We start from the raw sequence: 22,339 nt of genomic DNA on the forward strand, positions 1-22,339 counted from the left end.
AATGCAGTGTGGCTGCATGTACTCTGTACTAGTGATAATTTCTGATATTTTACTCTACTGTAACTGTATTTTACTGTATATTGTATGTTATTTTTCTTGTGCTCTTTTATAATATATGTGGTTAGAACTGAATCTCCTTCCAACTCATTTAGTTGGTCCATTCATTTCCAGAGGTGAAATCCATATGGTATATTCATTTCTTGAAGTGAAAGTTTAATTTCAGGAGTGATGGCATGATTTGCTCAGGATCTGCAATTTTCTTTCATAAACACCACCATCCCCTAGTGTGCATTCCTATTGAAGCAAAAGGTTTAATTTTAGTTTCCAAAAGTGACTTTCCCCTAACTTGGCACTGCACTTCTTTTAAAGCAAATACACAAGTCAATCCCCTGTTTCAATAGGAGATACTAAGTGGAGATTGCACTCCAGAGGTGCACCCAAACTCTTCCCCCAGAAGGAGGTGAAAAGTCACTCTCCTGCTACTCTTCTCTTTCTCTCCTGCCATTTCCACCAAAACCTTACCCCACTAACTTAACTCCAGACATCTTGGATATAGTTTAGTCTTTATCCCTCTATACCACAGAGATGGCTGTCATTTTTCATTCCTAATATAATAAGTCCCTCTGTTATTCTAGATAATCTGTATTATTACCGTAAATGATGTTTCATAAATTATTAGTCATGCTGCTGGACTTAAGCTTGTTTGAGTTTAAAGTTTCTGTCCCTCTTTGAAAACTGATGTGGTACAGCCTGTAGCTACAGGTCAGGGAGGTAACCATTGAAATGTCAGGACCTGCTAGAGAGGTTTCCAAATCATCATGACTGAAAAGATGAAAATGCAGACTTACATATTCTAACTCCAAGATGGCCATTTCTTGCGATATTTCCTTTTTTCAAAAATAATGGTGATATCAGAGTTGTAATATATTAAAAAAATAAATAAATAAAAAGACTAAGACAGAAGAGCTTTTCTCCTGGATTTTCTTCAGCCTGTTGCACTCAGCATTTCAACTGCTGACATTTCAATAAGAAGCAGTCATTGATGTGTTCACATGGTAATATTTCCTTATACTTAAGTGATTATTGCTTAGCAAGGTTTTCTTTCTTTCTTTTTTCTTAACATACATTTTTATGAAAGAAAATGAACCATATTAGCATATTTGAAATTGCAGACATATACATCACATTTATACTTTTGTATATTTATCATCAATTTAACATTACATAAATTGATCAATTCCTGCCTTCCCATAAACTTCACTCCTCTTCCATAACACAATTCTGCATGTGTTGCTCCCACGGTTTCCACTTTTTTTCTGTGTAATTTGCTCCTGCCGTTTTCTAAGGCAGTTCATTTATCTCTGTTACAATATTTATTGCTTCAAATACAGTTGGTTTATACATTAATTTCCATTTTATAGTAATATCTTTTTGACAGCTACCAGAATTAAACTTAACAAGGCCTTAGTATGTCTATGCAAATGAGATCCTATATCCCAATTCAAAAAATATAATTTCCTTAGTTACACCCATTTGCTCACCCAGTATTTCTGACACAGTACTCTGTAGTTTTTTTTAAAGACTGTCAACTCATTATACTCCCAAAACACATGTTCCCAGTTACCCTTTTCATCCTCATTTGCCATCAACCTGAGAAAAAAAATTCTTTGGAGTTTGCATGGGGTATAAAAATACTTATGGTAACACTTCCAAGCAAAAATCTTAAATCTTCTAGACTTTGTTGCATATTTGGGAGTCATACATATGTTTTCCTATTGTTTCTTTGTAAATTGCTTATCCATTGTCTCTCCCAATACTTTCTAACCTCCTCTGATCGATTCATATAATTATTATGCAGTATTTTATATGCCCTACAAATGATCCTTTTTTAAGAGCAGCTTCAGTTTTAGATTCGATCAAACACTCAACTAGAACTGGTCTTTCACTTAGGATACCCTTTCTGTTTGCCTATACTCAGATATCAATCCCTGATAGGGAAGGCAGTCTCTAGCCTGCAGTCCAAGTATATTCTATTCACTCTCTTACCTTTCCCTCTCTACATATTTGATCCTAGTACCTTAGTTCCTTTACCAGTTTTCTCCAGTAAATTCCAGACCCTCTTTCCTATTCTCTCTACCTCTAATTGCATTCATCCCTATCAGCAAAATATCATTTCTGTATTCTCGTGCTGGCTTAGTTTTTAGAATACTTTCTGCTACTTTATGAATGTAATATTCTGTGTGACTGTTGTTATTCTCCTTAAAGATCTGCATCCCAAATCTAAGTATCTCCTTATTTCTTGAATTTCGTCCCACTTCATTATCATCATCCCTTTCCACTTTGAATTATAGCTTCTTTCTGCTTGTGTTATGCATATGCGCCTTTACTGTGTAGCTCTAAAATATCCCTTCAAATCAGGTAATCCTATTCCACCTTGTTTTATTGCAAGGTTCAACTTATGTCACTTGACCCTTGCACATTTTGCTTTCAGAAAAAAATCTGTCAACTTTATATAAATTACTGTCTACAACTTCTCCTTTTATTGATAAAAATATGAATGACCTACATATAAAGCTAAAGGGACTAAAAAACTTTTAGTGCTTGTGTCTTGCTATACCATATCCATAAACAAGAGGTTCCATTTTCTTAGTTGTTTTAGTCTTTTCCCACATATCATTAGCTGTCATAACAGAATCTTTTTTTTAATCCATACTCTTAGTTTATCCAGTTCCCAAAAATGTGGGTATTGCTGGACCAATTCATGTGTGGGTTCATAGTTTACAGCTGTGGCCTTTGTTTTATCTTAATATTATATTAATTTTATATCCCCAAAACGACTTGAAATTGCCTTAAGATGTTTCACAACACTAAGATGTCCTTTTCTGTTTTTATCAAGTACAACGTAATATAGTTTGCAAATAAAGCCAACTTTTCTTGATTACCATACGAGTTATATCCTCAAAATTTCTGAATCTCTGATTTTCTTTGTCATTGGCTCTAAATATAAAGAAAATAACAAAGGGGAAAGAAAACATCCCTGCCTGGTTCCTCTGTTCAGACACAACTTGTCAGAAAGGAATCCTCCCACTTTAACGTTTGCCTCCAGTCCCTCAAATATCACCCTAAGTAACCTTATTATTGTATCAGGGAATGTAAATGCTTCAATTGCTCTATGCATAAAATCCCAGCTTACTTTTTTAAATGCTTTCCATGCATTAAGTCCCACCAACAAGAGGATATATAATTACAATCCTTTTCCCTCTGGATCACCATTGTTCTATTAATGTTGTCAGATATTTGCCTCCCCTCCACATAACAACACTAATCCATATTTGGTAATACCTTTGTTATTCTTTCAGCTATTATAGACATAAAGACTTTATAATCATAGTCAAAAACTGAAACAGGTCTATATGAAGCTAGGTCTGATGGGTCTTTACCATCTTTAGGTATTGCAGCCACCACAACTTTTTTTTCTAGAATGCTGGAGCTTCCCTTTAAAATACTGTTAAACAAACCTTTCCAGTTCTTTGTCGCTTCTTTCTTTCCCAGCTACCAAACTTCCATAGGAAGACCATCTTTTTCTGGAAATTTTCTTGCAAATTGAATATATGTCATCATTTTTATCTCACCTACTCCTATCTTATCTGTTAATTGTTGAGGCAAATCTAACTCTACCTTTGGCATCCATAGATATTTCCATTTGCACTCTTTCTTCATTTCTCCACATTTCTCTGCGTTATATGCATTTTTTTACATTTCCCAAATATATCTAATATCTCTATAGGATCTCTGGTTACTTTTCTTGTTACAGGCCCCTAAGTTTGGTAACAACTCATTCCACTTTTCTGTTGCCAAATTCATTCTGCTAATTTTTTGTGCCCTGGAGTTATTATAAAAAAAAACAGCTGCTTAACAGCAATCTTTCTAAACACATGCATAATATCCAAGTAGTCCCTTATTTTCTGTTTAGTACTCTGAAGATGTACTTGTTCTTGTTCTATGAGATTCCCTTTATTTTGCAATAATTTAACCTTTGTGAGCCCCACTAAATAATTCCTTTTACGTTTTACCATAACCTTTACCTTTTATGTCTACCCTTTTCTTAAACTCTATTTTCCTTTTATCCTACCCTCTAGCTATAACTTCTGAAGAAATTTCTGTCTTGCCTAGTAACTCTCAAATAAGTTCCACTACCCATTCTTTTAATTCCTCTATTTTTAACAGGTAGGTGAGGAAGTGCCTGTGTCTCATTTGTACTTCATTACCCAGCATTTTTATTTTAGTTGTTATTGGGACATGATCTGAAATAGTTTTAAGTAGATTTGATTCTTCTGTGCATGATGGAGCTTACAATTGCTTTTCTCAAAGAGTTATTTACCTGGCTACATGTGCATCTTGTCCCACTTTCTATGTGGGAAAAACTAAGAACACTTTGAACAAGCATATCTATCAACATGATTACAGTATTCAACGTAAGGACAGTAAAAGTACACTGGCCAGGCATTGCATTGTTTGTGACAGATTCACCAAGTTTACATTTCTAGTTCTTGAACAAATACAAAATTCCCCTTATGTAGGGGATGGCAGAACAAACTGCTTCACCAGGAAATGTCATGGGCACTTAAGCTGGATGCTACCAATTTTATTGATGTGAATGACAGTATTTCTGTCAGCAGTGAACTAAAAAGGAGAGCCAGCAGAATGATTTTGTGTTTCATCAAACATTTTTTGTTTACTTATTTTTGCCTAGTTTGTATTTATGTGTTTTGGTTCAGGTTTTAAAAGTTTTTTAATGTTGTTACTTTATTTTTTATGCTTCAGAATTATTTCAGCTACAATATGTTGTGATTGGTTTGCATGGGAGGTCTGTCTTCTGCACTTAAGTTTTAAAATGGATTCCACAAGCAGTACATTCATAGTTCTGATGATGTCTTAGTGTTACAGAGAAAAGCACTAAACTGTGGAGGTTTTTAACCTACTTTTGGTATTAAACATACCCCAGGATTCACAAAGCTCCATGCAAGAATAAGACTATTCTTGCATGGAGTGGTTCGTGTCTGTTTAGAATAGCAGTGCACCTTGCATATGCATGAAGGCGCGCTGCTATTTAATCTAAATAGGCACGAGCAGGAGTGGGCGCAGTGGGCATGTGTCAACAGTGCCTGCAAATGTAACATGCCACCTTCACTCAGAAAGTGCAGTATGGCACTTTGTGACACAGATGAGTGTCAAGTTCTTTAATATAAGAGCCTGGCTCTAATATTATATAGTAAATGAGTGTCCGCAGACACTGAAATGTAAGTAGCTAACATTTCAGTGGATACTGAAAAAAAAAAAAAACACAAACACCTAGAAGGCAGCAGCCTTCAAGCGCACACCCCCAAATGTATGCACTCTTGCCCTACATGCATAAAAGCAGTAGGGCAAGTGGAAAGCAATAAAAATTTAAAAAATTAATTTTTTTCAACAAATAAATACAAAATTTAAGCAGTGTGCAGCTTGTTTGAGTGGCGCACCACTATGCTTAGCCTGGCTGAAATCCTGAAATCCACAAGTGCTGGTACTACTGCAATAGCAAACATCATCAAGCTGCTATAGTGCAGTGGTACTGCTATAGTATAGCATGCAGAACATGCTTGGTTAGAATCTGCTATATTATTTAATAAACTTTTAAGAAATTTGAATGATAGATGTCAATCATATTGCTCACATATAGCACAGTAGGGGTTGGAATATGTAAAATATAAATGTAAAAAATAATTTATGAATTTAATGAAAAAAAATAGATTTAAGCAATGCTTTGCTAGTGTAAGCATGGCTTACCTGCTTTCAGCCCTGCTTACCTTGTGTAAGCATTGCTATGCGGATTTGCATGGAGCTAAGCATAGTTCAGCATATTAAAACTGGCCAATCCAGAAAAAGTGTAGGAAAACTGTCCTATTTAAACTGCACAAGTGGGAATATAGCCATAACCATTTGGGATTGCTCACAGCAGGACCAAAATGTCTGGCATTGGTGAAGGTGTTCACTTCCGAGTGCAACATTGGGGCATCCAGGAGTCCAGGGTCATAGTTGGGCTCCTATTAAAAACCCATGATGGCAGGCTGCTGCAGGGCCAGTACCAGGGCTTGCAGTACAAAATGGAGGCCTGGGACCAGCTTGCCCGTGATCTCACCAGTGTCACTGGCATACCTCAGACTGGTGCGCAGGTACGTCACCACCATAACAACCTGAAGCATAGGAGGGCTGCACTCTTGGACCAGTGGATCCAAGAAGCCCGAATGGAGGATGTCCCACCTGTCTGTAAGTATGTAGTCTTATGTATCTCTAGGTATGGAAAAAGTTCAACTTGTGACTGTGCAGGTGTGATTAATGTGTGATGTCTCCCCATACAGCTGCTGCAGACAGGTCCCAGAATGTTGAGTCTCATGCCCAGCAGCTGGCCTGGCTGCATCGGCAGTATGGTGAGTACAGAATATCCCCTTCTATTAGCAGTAAGAAATCAAACATCTAGTAATGGTAGTACGGTCTGTATATATAATTGTGCTGTAAAATCAGGAATAAATGCCTGTGTCAGGCTGACAGTGTTACAATGGAGTATTCCCAGCTGCTGTGTAATACAGATGTCAGTAGCACACAAGGTACAATATGCAGGAGAAGAATATTAGAATATGCATGAGTGTGTCTGAGTAAACCTGCCAAGAAAATGTCATGTCAGGGCTACTTTAAGAGTTAGAAATGAAAGCCATTCCCCTGTGCAGATCATGCGGGAATAGTAATTGTGTTTTTCTGAGTTGTACACAGATATGTATGTCAAAACTAATAAAGGTGATCCCAAACACTGGTGTGTGTCATCTCACTTGTACCTAAAAAATAGAAATGCGCATGTCTTGCAGAATGCATTAACTGAGGTGAACTGAGTTAGCGCTGCTTGTCTGCAAACTTTAGAATGGGCATGTCAAATAACTGAAAAAAGCAACAGTACATATTGCCATCAGAATGTGTTTTGCTTGTTTGCCTGCCAGCAGAGTCTTGTGTTAACCTTTCAATTTCAGCTGTATGTAGCTGTGTATGTACTGAAAAATGTATAAGGCTAACAGGTGCAGACTTAAAACCTACACTGTGTATTCAGGAATCTAAATAGCAGTATGTAGCTTAAAACAGCCAAATGTGCAATCCAGCTAATGTGCACATGTTTCACAAACAGTGACACCAATGTATGTTGTGTATGCATAATGTGTACTGAAAATGGGAAACAAATAATGTAACATGTCATAATAAAAGTACTGTGCACAAAAATATGTACTAGAAAGAAATGTCACAAGCAACACACACCTTCCCAGTAGCTCAGCCTGATAAGGAGTAGGCTTCTAGTTCAATTTTGCACACACACCATGGTTCAAATCCAGGGACCACCACGAACATCTCACAGTCTGGTTCTACAGTTGTAAACTGCAATCTGAATAGAAAAAAGTAATGTACTGTAACACATAACATTTTCCATACAGGGCACACAGGTAAAGAAATCTGAATAGAAATACTAGTATGATGTGTATAACTATAAAAGGCGTATAATGGCTGTGTTGATCAGCCCCAGTCCTATAAATAGATGCAAGCTAGACATCCACACTCTGCAGTCTGGTCCAGACAAGCCTGTCAAGTGTCACGCTGTTATGAATAGTTTCCCCAGCCAGCAAGAAACCTGCACACAGAGAATGTCACAGTAGATGTATGTGAAAGGCACAACACACACTCCAGGGCCTGCAACTAATATGTGAATCTGAAATATGTGTAGAAACAGCAATGTAACGTGCACACAGTTCATCTGCACAGGGCCCACAGGTAAAAAAATTGGTATAGAAACAGGTTTGATGTGTATAACTAAAATAAGTGTACAATTGCTCTGCTGATATCTACAGTTGTTGGTGTGCTGTAGCAGCCCCATGGCCCAGGTAGAGTGCAAGTGTGGTCAGAATGTAGAGTAGTGAATAGTAGTGTACTGACAAATATACTTGATAGCAGTTGTCAATTTAATCTGTTCCCTTCCCCCACCACTCAACTGATCCAACCATCACACTGAAACCAACATGGGTATGTTCCTAAACAAACCTCTACTGTTGAGACCATTGTTCCATTTGGTTTATCATTGTTTAATTGTGTGCATACTAATATTCCCTGTTGAATAATCATTTTATTATCTGCCTGACATACCACTAACTGGCATGCTGTTGCAACCCTGAATGCCATTCCATATATGCATGGGTTCTGTTTGCTATGGCGCTATTATAATTGCACTGTTTTGGGTAAATGGGAATATCCATGTATGATATTTTGACTAATGTTGTAATGTGTTTTGCATGACTAATCAATATTCATTGTTAATTTCCACATCATAGCACATATGGGAAGGTAGATCCCAGTGGATTTGCCTCTCCCACCCCACCTGGCCAAGGCAAAGGGTCCCAGCATGTCTGGGATCCAACACAGACCTCCCTCATCTGCTGGTCCGGCACCACCCTTGGCTGGAACCACTGCAGGGGATGGGGCTCACTCCATCCTGCAAGTGGGCGTGGTGACAATGTTGTCACCCTGGATGAGTGCTGTGGCATGGTGTGCAGTGTCCTCCAGATGGAGCTGGATGACCGCCTGTGCCAGGTAGAGGGCAGGCTACCAGAGTTAGAAGGGTAGGTGGCTCCTCCAGCCCAGCCCCTAGCCCATCCATCTTTGGGGCTGTGAAGGATTAGTGATGACTGCCATTGGGTGGGGACATCAGTGCCACTACTTCCATCTGGGGGGCTCATGAGCCTTGGATTCCCAACCACTCTCCCCATTAAGGTCTTTACCCCCCATGTGTCATACAATGCCCCTGTCTGCTGTCTTGTCTGTCTTGTATGTCTGAAATGCAACCTGTCCTACCAAACCTCCCTTACATAACTTGCCAATAAACCTTTCTTAACATCCCACTCTCACCTTAAAAAAAAAGGGCATCTGTCCCACAACAAAATCATGTCCCATACATAGCTCTGCATTTTGCCTAGAGACATATACCCATCACACAATCTAACCCTAGCAATCATCTGCATTATAGGATGCCCACACACCTCCCTATAGGGTGTGAGGCTCCAAATTCTAAATTGCCTATACTGAAAGCAGCTTTTGCTGCCAAAGAAATCCAGAGCTATGGTCCTTTTCTACACCTGTCCTGCACATCCCTACTTTTTTCTCCTCTTGTTTGTCCCCCTGCTTGCCCCAATTTCACCACTTTCCTATCTCCCTTTTTTCATTTTTTTATTTGAAATTAGCGTGGGTCTAAGTGACCGTAAGCGGGTGTAAGCTAAGATAAGCTCATGTAAGCTCTGCACAAACCCACAAAAACCCGCTTATAACTGCTTTAAAGTGCCTTAATCACTCTGTTTCCATCAGCCCCTGTTCTGCTAGCAACAAAATAATAAGCCCTTGCAAGTCTCAAACCTAGGACCCTGCACACTATAGCCAAATTGATTTACCACTAAGCCATTTCAGATCTAAATAACGCAGATGTATTCTCAAGCATATCATCCAGCACAGTCATTCAACAGTAGGGGAAATGTTTTTATATATGCAGATGTATGTATGTATGTATGTGTGTGTGTGTGTGTGTGTGTGTGTGTGTGTGTGTATATATATATATATATATATATATATATATATATATATATATATATATATATACATATATATATATATATATATATGTATATACATATATGTATATACATACACATATATATATATATATATATATATATATATATATATAGAGAGAGAGAGATAAAAAAACAAATAAATAAATAAATATTTCACCAACGGCGCTGTTAATGGGGGTGAAGGGGCCCAAAATAAGTACCTCTTGTAATTATTTCTTTCATACAAAAGATAATTATTGAATGAAACATATACCCACAGACAAGTCAAATGATAAGACACCACACACAAGTTTGCATCTTCTTCTTCTAGCTTTTCCCTGTTAGGGGTTGCCACAGCAGATCACCTGTCTGCTCATGATTGGCAGTGGAGTTTTATGGTGTTGAGTTACCAGCCTGATGCCCAACCTTCCACAGAAGGCACACACATGCACCACGTACACCTAGGGACAATTTAGAGTTTCCAATCCACCTACAGCATGTCTTTGGGATGTGGGAGGAAACTGGAGCACCCGGAGGAAACCCATGTGACCACAGGGAGGACATGCAGACTCCACAAAGAAGGCACCCCAGCCAAGTATTGAAATGGAGAACTTCTTGCTGTGAGGTGGCAATGCTAACCGCTGCACCAACGTGGCCGCCCTAGAGAGAGAGAGAGAGAGACTGTTATGGGGGTGAAGGGGCCCAAAATAAGTACCTCTTGTATCATACAAATGATAATTATTGCATGAAACATATACCCACAGACAAGTCAAACGATATGACACCACACACAAGTTTGCATACATAGAAATATTTATTTGTATACTATTTCACTTGTATATGCCATTTCATATAGCAGTTAGGTGTTTGAAATACATAATAACTGAGTAATGCAACTCTCAAACAAAACATTTGCTACAGTAATCCGAAAGGATATCATATGTTACTGTCCAGGCTAAGGCCTTCAAGTAGTACAACAGCAAAAAAAAAAAAACATTTGCCTGGAAGTTAAGAATCAATCAACACCAGTTAATTACAGATGTAGTTCAGCAGCCTCGAATTATAGTCTGTACACAACCCCTTTGGGGAAAAAAATTAAGTTGTCACAATGAAAATGTATCTGTTACATAACAATGCTTAACTTAAAACATCACTATCACAGTGACAAACAGACCTGTCTATAAGACAGTAAGCACTAGCCCATCACTATTCGCATGGTGAAATGTATGAAAATGTACAGCCATATACCTTCATGTGTCTTACTACTGATATCCCTCACATGTTGTAACAGCCTAGGATAAAAATGGTGCATACCCCTTCCTCATAGAATAACTTACAAGGGCATATAACAGTGTTACTTACACTAACCTCTGGACTGTACAAGGTCACACTCGTTTTGTCCAGCTGTAGCCCTCATATATATGGACACTAACCCACAATTTGTGCAGGAATCTACAACATCACTGGAATGATAGCAGGAATGCCAGCACTAAATAATGATAGGCCACTACTTAACAACCTCTTACTGCATGACATATAGACAAAGCCTGGTATATAGGTGGAGAACAGAGGCTGGAACACAGGTCCATATTTCTAGTATTGCTGTTATACACTGTGAAAGTTGCTGGTGTTACAGGATTGGTTGCAACATACCCTTACTCGGGAATATGAAGTCAAAAACACAAATGGATGTAACTATGTACTGATAGCACTCAACAGAGAGAATGCCACTGATGTATCAGAGACTAGACCTGTGTGGTGAACATACAAAACATAACAGCCAGTCCTCTGGCCATCATGTGGATAGGCCCACAGTTGAGAGCTATGCAGACAGACTGCATTCCATGCAAAACTAGCATGTATACAGAAACCCTGTAAAACAAGCTGTATTCAATGCATATAATAACAATACTTACACTGTTTGTAAGTCTGGGACCTTATACAAATATGTAGTTGGCCTGTGTCTGCAAGTCCTGTTGTAAGAGGTATTGCTACCTGCTGTCTGTAACACTGCTGCCCACATGCAGGAAAGATGTTTTCCATACAGGAAACATAAAGGGACAATGCCCACATGATGTAGCAATTTATAGTAGTGGGTTGCCATGATAGTGGTAGTTGGAAGTACTACACAGCTGGCTGCATGGAATTACCAAGTGGTGAACACTGATTGGTGCAGAGTCCATCACCTGATCATGAGAATCACCTACAAAATCCATGCTGCAATCTATTCAAAGCAGCTCAAACCCTGTAGTGGTGGGGGGGGGGGAGACAGAGAGAGAGAAATTAAAACTACAGACCAAACCAAAACAAAAGTATACAAAACAAGGGACACGTAAAGCATACCTAGAAGACAGGACAATACTACAACAGGTATGTGAAACATATATGCATGCAACTGAATGTAGTACTTGGTCAGTAATAATGGGATAGATGATGTGGAAAGATTTATATGTGCCATCAAGACTTCTTGTTGTAATGATGTCCAGCTAAACAACTGCTATGGACATAGCATCTGGCCCTGTGGGCAGTGGGCCATACCTGTCAATTGTGCAGATCAGCACTGAATGACAAGATGTAAGCCATCAAAGTGTGTGTTCTGTACCTCAAGACATGTATATTAGTGTGGCAAATAGCTGGAGTTGGAAGTAATGAAGTTATGATAGACACATAAGTTTCAGACCCCACCACTTGCAGGACAGTCATGTTAACGTGAAATGTATCATGCACAAACGTCATAGGTTTGTAATAGGCTTACCTGCAATCTGTCCTTACATATACCCCCCTAATGTTAGGCTGTGTCCACATGTGACACCCTTCTGTTTTGTAGCAAGGCAGAACAGTGCAGCTATCGAGGAAAGAGGTTAGAGAGTGTGGAACTGATGTTTGAATGCACTCCATATTAATATATATATATAGATATATATATATATATATATATATATATATATATATATATATATATATATATATATATATTCTATATATATAATACACACACACACACACACATATATATATATATATATATATATAAATATAGATAGATAGATGTAGATATAATACATGCATATATATATATATATATATATATATATATATATATATATATATATATACGGGTATGTCTGCATATATACAAACACACACACACATGTATATGTATATATATATATATATATATATATATATATATATATATATATATATATATATATATATATATATATATATATATATATATATATATATATATATATATATATATATATATATATATATATTGATACATTTCCCCTACTGTTGAATGACTGTGCTGCATGATATATTTTAGAAAACATCATATCTATACACACACACACAAACATATATATATATATATATATATATATATATATATATATATATATATACAGTAGTAAGAGGGTCTGAAATGAACAGTTGTGTCTAGTGTGAAATTCATGTTGAGAACACATTGCCCTTGTTTGTGAAGTATGTTGGGGAAGGATAGTAGGTATAATTGGGGAGGTAGGTTGGGTTGGAAGACGGACAAGACAGCATAAGGGGGCAGTATATGACACATGTGGTGGGTAAGCACCTTGGATGGGGAGTGGTGTTTGAAAAGTGGAAGCTCATGAGCACCCAAATGGAAACAATAGAAACAAGGTCCCCACCCTTGGGCAGTTACAACTGCACTTCATGGCCCCGAAGGTGCCTGAAGTGGGGGCTGAGCAGGAGGAACATGCAGACCCTGTAATTGTGTACCAAGGTCCACAAGGTGGTGTAGCACATCCCCAAGTCTCTGTGGAGCTCCTTATGCACCAGACCCGGGACCTAACTTCAGGTGACAGGATCCTGTCTGTGTGTGCTCCCGGGTGGGGGGCCATCACCATCACCTGAGGTGGTTCCACCTGAAGGTAGTGCAGGACCAGCAGATGATGAGGTCCCGGGGTGGGTCCCAGATGTAGTGTGGCCTGGTAACATGGCCAGATGAGGTGGTAGAGTTGGTTCTGCTGGGAACAGGCTTCCCAAACATGCTATTGTGTCACAGTTATAGAACCTATGTGGGTGGTAATAGTCCACACAATTCAGGATTACTCCTAACAGCATGCATAGATATCCCCATTAACACAAAACACACCAGATTTGGAGCAGTCACATAGCAAACAGAACACATCCATATATGGAACCATAGTGGCCCCTACAATTGATGGGTGTGATTGGGCGGCACAGTGGTGCAGCGGTTAACATTGTTGCCTCACAGCAAGAGGTTCTCTGGTTCGATTCTCGGCTGGGGTGCCTTCTGTGTGGAGTTTGCATGTTCTCCCTGTGTTCACGTGGGTTTCCTCCGGGTACTCCGGTTTCCTCCCACATTCCAAAGACATGCATCTGAAGCATTTCTCCCCGGGCCTCCGCTGGAAACAGGCTCTGTGGAGCCTAGTCAGGCATTCCCAGTCAACAAATGTTAAATAAAAAAAAAATAAAAATAAATGACATGCAGGTGACATTGTTAGCAAAAGGCCACCAATGATAGTGTTTCAACATGGAACATGACTAGAAACACATCACACTATTTGTTGTACAATACAATATAATTCCCAACAGTAGGTTTGCTGTAAACATACCCATTGAGTTGTGTGTTCAGATTATTGTTGCAGATATGGTGGGGGGAGACAGAGATGTCAATTAACAGCCATTATATCCTTGCAGTATGAGGTCATCAAACTTTTTCCTCTTTATGTCTTTCAGGCATCATGTCTAGAGAGCGTTTGCCAGTTTATTCCCCCCAAGAAAATGATGTGATAATTAACTACCTGGTGCAGAAAACCCACACCCTCTTTGGCCGTACAGCCCATGATCTGTAGGAGAGGACCACCCTGTGGAATGAGCTCATCCACAGGATAAATGATGTTGGTCTGCATAACCACAGTTATGAGCAGGTCCAACCGCTGCACTGACCTAATCCGCCATGCCCATCAGCGTGCTACTGCAGTTAGGAAGGATCAGTAAGCCACGGGGGGGGGCATACCTTGCAGCCCCCACAACACAAGCTGCGGAGCTCATCACCAGCCTCAGACCAGAGACTTCCTATACTCTGGAACAAGCTACCCATCTATGTCAAGCAAAGCTCCTCATTAACACTCTTCAAGAAAAGTCTTGATAAGTGGTACCTTGTTGGCTAGGCTTATGTAGAATCTTGGGATGATAGCCTAGTATCTACCTATGAAACTATGAACATCTTCAGACATAATGGAAATATATTCCTAGTGTTAACATAAGAGACAAAACAGGCAGGACAGTAGAAAAATGATAGGTAATGATACCAGTGCTTACAGGCTAGACAGAAAAAAAAACAAACAAACATGAAGGACCAAAGCAACAGAACAGGCTATCTGCCTGCCAGCAAAGCCAAGACCCAGCTGATAGCATTGTGGAGGTGGGTGCTACCCACACAATGGATGAGGAGCATGCCGGTAAGGCCACAGAGCACATCAGTAGCCACTGTTGCTTATCCATCTGCATCTGTAGAGTTTAATCACGCATATGTGAGATAAAATATATGTAGTCTGTTGCTGCATTGTTAGCAATGAACAGATGTGTATAATCTGTAGTATCATGGGATTGTACTGTTGATGTACTGAAATGCTGCTCCCATCCTGTACCAATGCCACAGGTGTGGCTACTGACATCATATTTCTCACACAACTATGTAGGTCCCTCTGGTATACCTCTGGGGCAGCAGCCTGTAGCTGGTGAGTATGGTGTTGTTTGTTCAGGTTTGCCAATACACCGGCATGTTATAGCCATGGTATTTGCCATGCACACATTTAACACACCTACAAATAATGCATGCTGTACATGTTCATTTATTGTTGCTGTTAATTGCATTTCATTACAATGGTCACCATGGTGGCATATCTGAAGGGTATGTAAGTGTCCTGGAATATAACTAACAACCTGTCATTGCAAGATGTGTGCACTGAGAGGAGCATAATGGTGGGCAGATAGTCTACAGCAGGAACATGTCTGAAACATCACCCTTATACAGTGCTACAACAGTGTATATACCACTATTACAATGGCAACAGTGGTTACAGATCTACACAACGGCATACCACAATACCACATTCCACAACCCTTACTACCTGTAATGTGGTCCTAACATGAGCAATGAATATGTAGTATGGAATCCTATGTTAAGACAGAAAATATGGGGAATACATACCTTAACAAACACAAGAAGCATATATGTGCACACACTCCAAAAAACATATTGTGGAAGCAGCTTTTGAGGTACTGCCAGCATTCACTCTTCATGAGTATGCACCTTCCATCAAGTGCAGGTCCTCAATGTCACACCAAGAAATGGTCTGGTGTCCAAGATGTATGTCCATCACATTTACCCACTCACCAGCAACAGAGGCAGCTGTGGCTTGCACACATCTTACAAGCCATGGAATGGATCCCATACCCAACAGGTAGCATGCAGGAGTGTGACATGTAGCCTTACCTCACCATTGCATATACCATGGCAAACAGTCCAGACAGTCATGTATGTGACAAAGAAGTATGGGACAACATTAATGTAGAAAATAAACAGATGGCCATCTAAGACAGATGATGACACATGTTACAAACTGATAATGGAGGCTGCCTAGAAACACGCCGCAACACTGAGGGAGTTGCAGGAATGTCTAGCAAGTACTGGCTATACAGTACCTGTGTCGACAATTGCCTCAACTCTGCATAATTGTGGCCTGATTACCCTGTTAGGGTAATCAAATGGGACAGTTGTTCCACAGGAAAAGTCAGCCAGGGCTCTCTACAGGTAGCATACGCATAACATCAAAAGTCCCCCAAAGGCATGTGTTGCAATGTGTAATGGTGTACCAAGACCAAGTTAAAAACCTACAGAGAGAATCAATTAAGATACATGTGCTGCAGAAGCAACACCTCACTCCACCTCAGGCCCACCATCCCCATCTGTACCTTGTTGGCGCCAGTGTACACCTGCATGTTTGCCGTTCATTAGCAGGGACTAGGCCGGTACACATGGTGTTCTGAATTTGGGATACTGCAAAATGACACTCATGTGTGGCCCATAGTTGTCAAGCATCTGCAAAAAGGCTGAGGATGGGGAGGGTTGTCATCCTGAAACACAACAGTGAACTGAAGCAGACATCCAAATCTCACTAAGAATGGCTGCATCTGCACATATTCAAGGTCATAAATTGTGGCAGACATAACCCTGACTCCACAGCAATAGTGAAGGCACTGTGTGACCTCCAAGTGCTGTGTACATGAGTTGACCTTGCAATCTTGCAGAGTTGGGGGACATTTGTAGGGCAGTGTGATGAAATACTGGCAAGTGCAGATGGGGCATGTTAGTATACCCCTTCCAGGAATAGTGACTGCTGTAGCACACTTAACAGTTGATGCAACAAACCATCATGTTAAGGGTGTGCATACTTATGCACCCACATATTGTATGCATCTCAATCAGCATCTGCACAACTAACACATTTGTTTGATACTGCATTTGATTGCACAGGTCATATGTCACATATCAAGTTCATGTAATGTTAACATATGCAGTATTGTGGCCCCATGGCATATCAGGGAAGATTGTGCCATGTCAATAAGGGTGTGTACACTCCTCATAGCCACAGCAAGGTTTGAAGGTTGTCAGTGTAATTGTATTTTATTGCTCATACATGCACCTCTGATGATGAGATCTGCAAATCAGACATCGGGCATTCACTATTGAAATCTGTCCACATATAATCCCAGGTATGTGTCAGACAAAAACACAGGGGCTGTGAGCAGCAGAGCAAACATAACTGACATACATATACAGATTCAGAAATGGTGTATATACCTGTGAGGTATGGTGCACAATACATGCCAGGGTGCTGAACAGATGCACAGCAATACTGTGTACATGGGTGCAGTGTGTTCCAGGGAAAGGGGCATCACCTACTAACACAACTCCTGCATCACAGATATGTATAATGGTGATAACAGGGATTGACTATACCTGCAGTGCATGCTGTTGAGTGCCATGCCATATGTCATGTATGTTGACAGATGGGTAATGAGAGGTCTGTGTGTAATATCTTTGTGCAACCTCACCTGTAAGTGTGTGTGTGTGTGTGTGTGTGTGTGTGTGTGTGTGTGTGTGTGTGTGTGTGTGTGTGTGTGTGTGTGTGTGTGTGTGTGTGTGTGCACAGTTAAGCAATGACGTACAGGTCTTAAAGTGCGTTTCTTGTTTTCCCCTCTCAGGTGGCTAAGGTGGGCCAGGGTCCCTCCTGGAGGCAAACTGATGTTAGTGTCCATACAGACTCTGACAATGATGATAGGTGTGGTGAGGCACAGGCAGGGTTGTCAGGGGCTGAAGCTGTGCCATCGTTTGACATCCCACTGTTATCCAGCCAATCCCGCACACAGTTACATTGCCTAGACATACCCCATCACCAGTGACCATAGATGAGGGACAGTTGGATGGTGATGGCATGGGACAGGGCAGTATGGTGACTATGGCAAGTGTGTCTGGACACAAACCTGTACCCAAGCATGTTCTGTTGACTGTGGTAGTGTAGTTGAGGTATTCATGGCATGTGGTGTGTACAGGGTGGGGATTCCTAGCTGTGAATTTCATAGCACAGCTGGGCGGACATGCCAGTATCAGTCAAGCATAGATTGCCTGTAAACAGCCAAGATGGAGTCCTGACATCTGCACATCTGTACAGAGGACAAACAGACATCAGCTAGCCAACTGGTTATGCATTAGGATGAATGTGTTGACAGATAGACATCTGACACTGATATGTATGCCAGTACTACATGACAGCAGCCCTCAATGACATGTTCTATACACACAGTAGTCTACAGTTAATATCCACATCAGATCAATATCCAGCAGAAAATATTTAATGACACACAACTCATACACCAAGAACATGATAGTAAGGACTAAGAGTCCATCTTTGCATGCAGGGGTGTTTGGTTCCTGGACTACAATCTGCAATATATCCTTATTGGGAAATCACTGATAACAGCAGTAACGTAATGATACAATACATGCCAGTGTGATTACATATAACCTGGCATACCACCCATGTATGAAACACATTCAAATGAAAATGAGTGTTGTACAAGCCATAAATACTCAAGTGTCCCAGACAGTAGACTCACACCCCTTGCTACTGTAATAGCACATAGATGCATGGTATGAACATGGAATGAAGCACACTTATTAAAGATGTCATTACCCTGCTATTTTATCAGCCTGGAATGTGATCACATGTTATCAGGGCTGAGCCATGGTTAGCAGGTTTCAGCATTGCTGCAATATAAATGCTAAGCAGATTTGCACACTGGTAAGTGAAGCTGAAAAAGTTTAAGCGCCTATACGTTTAACCATCACGCAAACCCTCACAAACCTGCTTAAACCTACTCAAAACTGCCTTAACCACTCTGTATCCAACAGTCCTTGATCTGCCTAGCAACAAAATAAACAGCCGTTGCAGGTCTTGAAATTAGGGCACTATAGTCATAGCAGTTAACCACGAAGCCCTCACAGCTATGGAGGCATTTGTTGTTTTTTCCAATATATCTGTCAGTAGACATACTGAATAATAGTGTACAATTGCTTTGACTTCTATAAATGTGTAGTACGTGTTAGTGGACATATTGTTGAATCAGTATGTTGTTATATCTATATAAATACATATTAGATAAATATGGTGGTATACATCTGGGAAGGTAAATACAACACCCGTGTACACATAACAAGGATATGGATATTTATATACATATGTAGATATATTAACGAAAAAAACAGTTAAAATGAACACACCCACCAGAGCAAATGCCTCTCCCTGCCTTTTAAATAGTATAAAGTAAATCCAAAAACAATGAGCAATGAGAGGCAACCAGTGGACTCACATTAATCCAGTCTTGTTAGTAAAATATATATGAGTCTTTATTTGCGTGCACAAGGTAAGCGCTTTCACTAACCGCTTCTTCAGACCATAAAAATTTTTTGAAACTACAAACATTTGCTTATATAGAAGCCATGTGATGAACATCAATTAAGTAATTAACTTTTTAGAAACGCATTCTGACAAATATCATCTGTACATCCGACAAATATCTGGACATAACATCTCACTGGGAAAATACACTGAGCTACTAGGCATGTCACAAAGCTCTGTGCAAACTACAGGCAGACTGCCACAAGACTGGCCTACATTTCTTATGGGAGAATACACATGTACTTGCAAATATAGCAGGCTCTACAGGCATGTAACAGCACAGAGTAACAGACACCTGTGTGAAAGTGCATACCCACAACTAATATGAACACAGTGACAATCACATATGGTAAGCGTACTTAATATTACAGTATATGGACTCTGTGAACAACACCATCCTCATATATGCCACTCACACACTAACCCTACATATACTGGGCCAATACACAGTGTATTCCAATTGACTGCGGTATGGGGCATGTGTTGGTCTGGCCCTACAAACATGTATGCCGATAGGGTACTATACACTGGAGCAGCATGCAGCATCAGATAGAACAGGACCAAGAACAATGACATCTACCACAGTCTGTACACAGGCCAAGGTACATATTCACAATACATATTCTGTCAACAATCACCATAAGTACACAGACCTCACTACTGTACACACTACAACAGAATGTCCAGGTTTTGTGCTCAAATATAAGGCCTACTATACATAACATGTCTAGCAGTCTGGTATCTCACTGGCTTGTTATCAGGTATGATGTCAATAAATAATGATGTACTGAACATATGCACCTCTTACTGCATGACATATGTACAAAGTTTGACAAAGTTGTGGCTGGAGGCACAAACACAGGGCCAATATAGACACGTTGCTGTGATAATCCCATACATTTACTGGTGTAACAGAGTTTGTTGTGACATATGTCTTCTGAGGTATATGAAGTCAGTAACTCACATGGATGTCACCATGTACTGACTGCAATCCTCAGAGTATGCTACTGCATTTATAAAGATAGTAAATGTGTGAGTAACACAACAAGTGTAAAACTCCAAACACTGGCCAGTCTGCAGATAGCCCTACAGGTGAGAGTTTCCTCAACCACATAACAGGGTCATGACAGATATTATCATGTAAAACAGCCATATCCACACAAACCCTGTTAAACCAACATTACTTCAAATGTAGAAGTGCAATACTTACATTTTGTTACCATGTCTGGAACATCCCCCTCCTGTTTGTTGGCCTGTCTCCACAGTGTATGTTGTATGAGGTATATCCAACTACCATCTGTGATGATGTTTGTCAAAAACCCACATGAAGTCCTGCTCACAGTGAAGGAAAAGGGCCAACACCCACATGAAGTGCTCAGTTATAGGAGTGTGTTATCATGCAAATGGCTATAGGAATGATACCACAAATGTTCCTCATGCAATTAACTAGAGGCTGACTGAAATGTGTACAGGCTATCAGCTGATTATGAGCATCACTTACATAACTCAAGCTGCTGCCTAAGCAAAGCAGGTGTACTTTTCCACATCCACCAGAGATGGAGTGAGAGAGACAGGCAGAGACAAAGTAAGAAAGGAAGGGGGTAGGAGAGTAAGAGCCAAACATGCTTGTGTATGACCCATGGGTGGAGAGTGGTATTTGGACATTATAGTGGTTGCCTATATTGTGTACTAATCCATACTGTCACATGGTAATTGCACATGGCTGTACACATTTATCACTGAGGATTGTCGACAACAATCTCTACAATGTTTGGAAAATGTTGGCCTTGTAATGTTGACAATGGGACATGTAGCTCCTCAGTATAATGATGAGGCAAAACCCACGCTGCAATGGACATTGTCATTACAAAATCACCCCAACACCCACACAGGACAATGATAACACACACACAAACACACACTTATCAGTACTGAGCTTCAAACCCTTACCTGACTATGTATTGCTATTACATTGTTATGCAGTTATTGCATGCGCCATGGAGCTTATATGTTGGAGAGCTGTCCAAAGGTATATTTGAAGGTGAGTGGCATCAGCAACAGTGATAAAGGAGGGATAAGGGAAGTGTAGTGCATGTAACTGTCCACAAAAGCAGGTGTTAAGGAAGACACAACCACACTGTCTCAGGGAATCACATACATTATCACAGTTGGCATGGTCAGGATTAGAACTCCTACCCAACTAGTTTGCTATAATACAGTATTACACAGTTATCACATGTGCCACAGAACTTATCAGGCTGATATATGGCCAAAGGGTTATTTCAAGGTGACTGACAGCATGCCTGCTACAGTAGGGCAATGGGATTTGTAGTAACTGTGAATGTCTTCAAAATCATTAATCTTCACACAGACACACACACACACACACACACACACACACACACACACACACACACACACACACACACACTTGCCAGTACTGACATGCATGGGTTCATTGCTTCACAGGTGTGTAGTAGTTGACTGTGCCAGAAGGCTGTACAAGGCTATGCAAAAGGAATACCTTGGCATCAGGCCACATGACAATGGTCTTCAGTTGGCTTAGGGGTGAAGTCCCTGGATTGGCTCACACAGGTGGGTATTGTATTCACCATCCACTCATCGGGGTTACTATTG

This window comes from Protopterus annectens, chromosome 8.part1 (assembly GCF_019279795.1).
Source record: "Protopterus annectens isolate FY-2018-M chromosome 8.part1, PAN1.0, whole genome shotgun sequence".
Lineage (NCBI taxonomy): Eukaryota > Metazoa > Chordata > Ceratodontiformes > Protopteridae > Protopterus > Protopterus annectens.